This window comes from Papio anubis, chromosome 19 (assembly GCF_008728515.1).
Source record: "Papio anubis isolate 15944 chromosome 19, Panubis1.0, whole genome shotgun sequence".
NCBI lineage: Eukaryota > Metazoa > Chordata > Mammalia > Primates > Cercopithecidae > Papio > Papio anubis.
Window position 1 is genome coordinate 18,527,213 of NC_044994.1, and position 7,023 is coordinate 18,534,235.

At 46.9% G+C, this 7,023-nt stretch overlaps 1 long non-coding RNA gene across 2 annotated transcripts; it reads left to right on the forward strand.

The window, feature by feature from the left end:
• Positions 1-44: 44 nt before the first annotated feature.
• Positions 45-6,702, forward strand: LOC108583056. Of its 2 annotated transcripts, XR_002518656.2 has the most exons (4): positions 45-396; positions 1,965-2,094; positions 2,475-4,214; positions 4,457-6,702. It is a non-coding gene; the product is annotated as an uncharacterized LOC108583056 (long non-coding RNA). The 2 variants fall into 2 exon arrangements; XR_001897291.3 differs by having other exon boundaries at positions 2,475-6,702.
• The last annotated feature ends 321 nt before the right edge of the window (positions 6,703-7,023 follow it).

Consider the following 7,023-nt stretch of genomic DNA (forward strand, 5'->3'; position numbering starts at 1 on the left):
TTTTTTTCTTTTTTTTGTATTTTTGTAGCAACGAGGTCTCTCCATGTTACCCAGGCTGGTCTTGAACTCCCGGGCTCAAATGATCTGCGAGCCAGGGCCTCCCAAAGTGCTGAGATTACAGGTGTTAGCCACTGCACCAGGCCAGTAAAAGAATTTCTTAGAAAGTTTTGGGATGAATTTGGCCACCTTTGCTGTAGAATATGTAGAAGGAGAATTTAAAAACTTCTTTGTTGGCAGGACTTAAACCTTCTGTGTTGCTGTTCTGTAAGGGCAGCGCTAGCTCCTGACCCCAGCAGTAATTTCCATGCCTTCTTTTCCCAGCTGCAGGGAGGGACCCTGGATCATTGACTGGGCCTCACCGTCTGGAGAAGAGATTCTGCAGAAGTTGTCTCTGGAGTGAGTTTCTGTTTAGTTGGATAATTTGTGTATTTAATGACATACAACTTTTCTTTTTTTCAAAGAAACAACCTTGTCAATATCCCACAAAAGATCAAAATATATATTTTTAAATCTTACATTTAAATAGAAAGTAATATAGCCATAATATAAAGACACTCCAAGTACAATCCAAGTACACTAGGCTAGACTGGAGGTTGCAGTTGGTTCAGGCAAGATTCATACCCCGAACTGCACCAGATAAGCAGCTTCCCAGACCAGCAGCCCGTACAGTGACACCGGGCCCCTAACTGGCACCCTGCACTTGGTTTAATGCTTCATGTTGCTGCCATGACATTCTGAACACTTTTTGAACAAGGGGCCCTTCGCTTTCATTTTGCTCTAGGCCCCATGAATGGTGTAGCTGGTCCTGCTCTGCTGGTTCCCTGTTCCCTGCAGAATGATATCCAGATGCCCTCCACATCCATTCCCACTGCCGGGTGAGCCCCTCTAGGCAAACAACATGGCCAAGCCGTCCTCACCCCGAGGTCTGGCACCGTGCCTGGCAGGACTCAGCCGGCAACCGAGGACTAAAGGAAATTTTGTAAAACACCATAAAGGGGCTTGTTCTCTATCCATATAAAATGGAAGCTCTTTCTATCCTCTCAAAATATCCCTTTTTCAAATCAAACTCATTTCCTAGCTAAAAGCCATTATCAAACACCAGGCTCACCTCTTGGTTGTACACGCGGGTGTTTATTAAGGCCACCCATAAACTTAAAACACCTTCGTTCAAATCTGATTTCTTTCATTTCTTTTTGTGTTATTCTTACAGTGGAGCTTCAGATTTTGTTAAAGGAAGCCTGTCTCTAATGTACTGTTTTAACACGAGTTTCTTTTAACTGACTAACCAAACACCCCAGGGTAGGTGACTGGCCCAGCCTAAGTAGGATGGGCTGTAGGCTCTTGAATTGTCCTGGTCTCAGGGCAACTTCTCCAGCAAGAGCAAACACAGGTCCTAAGGCCTACAAAATGTTTTAACTTAAAATTCTTTTGAAATCACAAGAAGAAATAAATTTGATTCATATATATAATATGTAACATGTAAACCCAGCCTGGATTATATTTGTCTCCTGCTCTGCTGTGAATGTTTGTCCCCACCGAAATTTATGTTGAAACTTAATCCCCAATGTGGCAGGATTGAGGGGTAGAACCTTTAAGGGGTGACTGGGTCACGAGGGCTCTGCCCTCATGAGTGGATTAATCCATTCAAGGATTAATGGGTTAATGCATTTTCATGGGAGTGGGACTGGCCACCTTATAAGAAAAGGAAGAGAGACCTGAGCTAGCGTGTTAGCCTGCTCAGCCCCCTCGTGGTGTGACGTCCTGCAGCAACTCTACAGCATCCCCAACAGCAAGAGGGCCCTCACCAGATGTAGTTCCTCAACCTGGCACTTCTCAGCCTCCGTAACTGAAAGAAGTAAATTCCTTTTCTTTATAAATGACCCAGTTTCAGGTATTCTGATATAAGCAACAGAAAACAAACTAAGACATCTTCATATCAATGCAATCTCAAATTACATTTGTAGTATTTTTTGGAAGAAGGGCCTTACGAAGGCAAAGATGCCTCGGGACCCTAGAAGTTACGGCGGCTGTATGTGGTCAGCATTACCTATGTTACTGGACCTTCTGCCCTCCGGCTTTATCCACAGCAAGAAGGTAAGCCAGTTATTTTGTTTGTTTGTTTGTTTTGAGATACAGTTTTACTCTTGTCGCCCAGGCTGGAGTGCAGTGGCGTGATCTTGGCTCACTGCAACCTCCGCATCCTGGGTTCAAGTGATTCTCCTACCTCAGCCTCCCAAGTAGCTGGGATTACAGGTGCCCACCACCACAGCCGGCTAATTTTTGTATTTTTAGTGGAGACGGGATTTCACCATGTTGGCCAGGCTGGTCTTGAACTCCTGACCTCAGGTGATCTGCCCAACTCGGCCTCCCAAAGTGCCGGGATTAAAGGCATCAGCAACTGCGTCCGGTGGTAAGCCAGTTTTGAAGGTGTACTGGCAGTGGGTGGGAAAAGTGCTCTGTGATTTCCCATGCAGCCCTGCGAGAGAACACCAGGTTGTGATCGTGGCTTCACGGACAGAGGGCTGCTCTGACTGCCAATCCCATGAGGTTGGAGTGCCTTCGGAAAAGCCCGAGGTGGTCAGGTCAGTGCTCAGCCCAGCCTGGGTGCCATTTCCTTTGGGTTTACTCACTGGAGCTGCCCCAGCCCTCCAGGTGAGGCATAGAGTGGGGTGCATATGCCCCTTCCATGGGACAAATGCCCTCTCATAGCCTGGGGACCCAGGCAGCTCTCAGGAGGAGTCTTTGCTGGAGTGGATTCCTATCGGACAAGCTTAGTTTGTGCATTTATTTTTTCAGGAAAATTCCTTTCAACCTCTGGATTTGTGAAGTCCTGATAAGTGTGTATTAAACAGAAAAGGTTCTCTGTACCTCATGAATACATTAATTAGCACCTCTGTATCCTAGGGCAGCAGGTGCCTTGGGACAGATGTCATTAAACTGCTCTGAGGTCAAGTGCATGGAGCACACAGTGCACTGGGCACAGGGAGGCAGCCCTGAGTCCCTGCAGAGGCCCTGGACAAACACGTAGGCCATGGATCAAGGTCTCCGCTCCAGCTCTTCTCGCTCTGAGGACAGGACCCTTTCCAAGTACTGTCTGGAGGCCAGGTTCTGGGCAAAAGATCTTCTTGTACTTTTCATTTGGACCCTCACCACAATCCTCTGAGAAGGCAGATGAGGAAACTGATCTTCCAAGAGGTTGCAGAGAGGCGTGCCGAATCGTTCAACGGATGACCCTCAAGTGGCCTGGTGGCTTCCTGCTTGCTGTCTTCATGTCCTGGGCAACTGGCATTCCCAGCACCTCCCCGAACAGCCCACATCTATGCTCAGACTGCCCTGCACTCCTGCGCCATTTGTCCGTCCCCCTCAAGACTCCCTTTATGCCCAACACAAAGGAAGAACAAGGGGGACAGGACCCCTCCCCTCCAGCGCAAGCATAGCACAGCCTGCGCTCTGAGCAGGATGCTGAGAGTGTGCAGGACAGACCCAGGCACCTGCAGACCCTCCTCCCTGTGAGGTCCCACCTGCTCCCCATGACACTGTGCAGTTGCCTGTGCCCCTTAGCATAACCAAGGTCAGGCACTGGTCCCAAGGTCATACAGATAGCAAGGGCCAGAGCTCAGATTTAAACAAAGCTAAGTGATTCTAGAACCTGTGTGTGCCAAAGTCCTGCATTCTACCTAAGTGCTGAGTTTTTGTTTTTTTGTTTTTTTTCATCCAAAACAGCCTACAGAATCCCGGCCTTGGCTTTCTCGCCAGACTTCTGGGAAGGTCAAATGAGATAATATATGCAAAAGCACTGTGTCAGTGAAAAGTGCTCTGCTTCCTGGTCTAATAACCCTCCCCAACCCACTCACAGCTCTTCATTTTCAAATTCCTTAGTGAGCAGTTGGTTTCGTTGTCTTGATTTGGGGCAGTAATGATTTCTGAGAAGCAGGTGATTGATGTGGGCAAATTCAAAGCCCTAGGGGGCTGCATTGCAGCACGGTGTGGAGATGAGGAGATAGAGGGCTGGCCAGATCCTGAAATCCTAGTTTTTTTCTCTCCCTCTCCCTTGCTTCCTCCTTTTCTTCCTTCAGCCTTTCTTCCATCAAATATTTGTGGAGCTGGAACTGGGCTTCACTATCCTATTCCAAGGCTCTGTACTGGGCACGGGGAGGCTGCAATGAATAAACAGATGAAGAAGCTCCTCCCAGAGACTGGAAGAATGGCACGAGGTGAGCGGGCAGGGAGGGCAGCCGCAACCTGTTATTCTTTCACATGGAAATCTGAAAGAGTGGGATCATCTTCTTATTTTTTTTCAGTTATTCTAAATGTAGACCTCTGTGTGGAGGTGAGATAAGATGGAAAGATGAGGGGATGAGGAGGAAAATGGTAATAGAAAGTCATGAGTAGTGACTTTTTCTCCTGGAAAATCACTCTGTTGGTTTATTTAACTGAGCCTTGGGGTCTTTCAAAGGTTGGATCTAGATCCTTAAGTCCAGTGCCGTCCAGAATTTCCACCAAGTGGCCCCGGAGGCAGAGGAGAGTGAATTACTGTCCCCAGAGGAGACTCAGACTGAGCATGAAGCTGCCAGACATGCGGGAGATTTCTGAAATGTCTTTTGTGATTTGAAAATTAATGTAATTTTGGCATGCTTTTCATAACACAACTGTTTGTTTTAATATAAAAATCAGCCTTCCAAGAATGCATAGTGTATGATTCTGTTTATATGAAATGTCCCAAACAGGCAAACCTGTAGAGATGGAAAGTGGATTTGTGGTTGCCAGGAGCTGGAAGGACTGCGTGGTGGGAGGTGGTGGCTGAAGGAAATGGGTTTCTCCCATTTGGGGTGATGGAAATGATCTAAAATTGATGGTGGAGATGCTGGGAAAACTCTGTGAATACACTAAAAAGCACTGAATTATACATTTTCAATGGTTGAATTATATGGGATGTGAATTATATCTCATAAAACTGTTTAAGAAAATGAAAAACTGTTTCTTCCAATCTCCAAGTAAAATTGGCATTCTGGGAAGATGAGTAACTTGTAGCTTTTTGCCACTGAGTAATGGGCCTAAATGCACCCATCTGAAAAGCAAGATTCTGGTCCAACTCCATTAATCTATAGAAACCTGAGAAGGTGATGTGACTTGCCCAAGGCCACACAGAGTAGGAAGAAGAGCCAGTGCAGGACAATGAGGTGTGCCTCCACGTGCACTGGACCTGCCCAGTTGGTTCAGTCACACTTGCTCCCTGGCCCATGTCATTAGCTCTCTTCTATGGGCATTCTCTGGCTTTCCACACCCTAGATGTCCTCAAAACAAGTGACTGTGCCTGCAGATCCCTCATGCCCACCTTGAGTGGCAGGAGAAGGTGGGGCCCCACCCATTCCTGCCTTGGGCCCTGTTGAACCAAAGGCCAGCTCTGCTTTGAGAGGCTGTGGGAGTGAGAGGCACTATCTGTTTAATCTTGGAAGAGGTAGTGGTATCTGGATGGAATCTCAGCCAGGACACTTTCATCCTCCCTGCCTGGCATTGGGCAAGCTGTGAATGTGAGCTTTGGGATCAGATGCGAGGATGGATCATGTAGGAACCTGCAGCCCCATATCCTCTCCTTCTCCAAATGACTTCATGCCAGAGGATCCATGGATGTGTCCAGAGAATGGCCCGGCCCCTTCCTGCCACACCAACCTCCTCAGCTAGAGGCAGACTCAGATGGTCTCTGGTAACCTCAGACCTCCCTTCTGTGTGGTTCTATCTGGTTCTGACATCCAGTCTTCAATGAGCTTCTCACAAAAGTCCTGTGAGATAAGCAAGGTGAATGCTGTTTACCTTCATTTTTCAGGGGTGAAAACCAAGGCTTAAAGCATGCAAGTTATTTGCCCAAGGTTTTTCAGCCACAAATGAAGAAGCTGAGTCTGCTCCACACCTGTGAACCAGGCTATTTCCACCACGACCTGAACTCAGATAGCACCAGCCCATGGAGAATAGTCCAGAAGGCTGCCCCATGGCCTTAAAGGACAGTGTGAGCATTAATCACAGCCTGTTGCATTTGAAGACCACTCCGGAACAATGTCGTTTTCAATCTATGCTCGAGGCTGAACTTGGATTGGAAAGATGGGAGAGACAGCAGGCCTGGGTGTATTCGGATTATTTCCTAATAACTCACTCTCTCCTCCCTCCTCTCTTTCTTGAAAGTGAGTGGTTAGGGATGAGCGGTTGTAGGCAGAGATGGCAGTGTGAGATATTTCACCAAAGAGTGGGTGTTTAACCACCACCTGGCTAGGAGATGGCCAACATGTCCCAGAGATGATTCTAACAGGGAACTCTTCCGGGCAGAGCCCAGCGAAGGGAACCGGGAAATTCGGGGGCAGGGCAATCCCACTTTCTCTGTCAGGTGAGATCACCTGCGCAGTGGTTTGAGTTCAGGCATCTTACTTTCTTTTAATTAGATTCATAGGATTAAAAATTATCTGCTTATCTAGTCCAATATTTTTAAAGCAAAATCTGCAGAATCTCCCTCTTTTTTTTTGAAAAGAAATAAACATCCATAAATCTGAGAAAAAGCAGAGCTGGAAAAAAAGGTGGGGGCATCTTGGAGGATGAACTACCTGGAGCCCCATTTTGGCAGCTCTTGAGAATTCTGGAATTCCTCTGAAAACTACTGATTTAGTCTCTTGTTTCCCATTTGAGAAAACAAAATATAATACTGCGATCAAGGTTCTGTTTTATGGAGATCTCACTGTGTATGCATCTTTTTATTATTCCAGCAGCCCCACAAAATGAATGTTATTTTCTTGGATTATCAGAAGAGAAATATGAGACGCAGGTAGGTTGAGAAAATTGCTCCAAGTCACTTCGGGAATGTGCGCATGGACAAGGGAGGTCCACCTGGGATTGTCCAGCTGCAAGACCAACACAGAGCCAAGTCGGGAAACACGGATTTCCCATCAAACCTGGGTTCTGTGAAACCAAGATCTTAATGGTAACTCAATGTAAATTTGTTTTTCTGCCTCTAAAAGGGCCACCTTTCCTTGACACCTA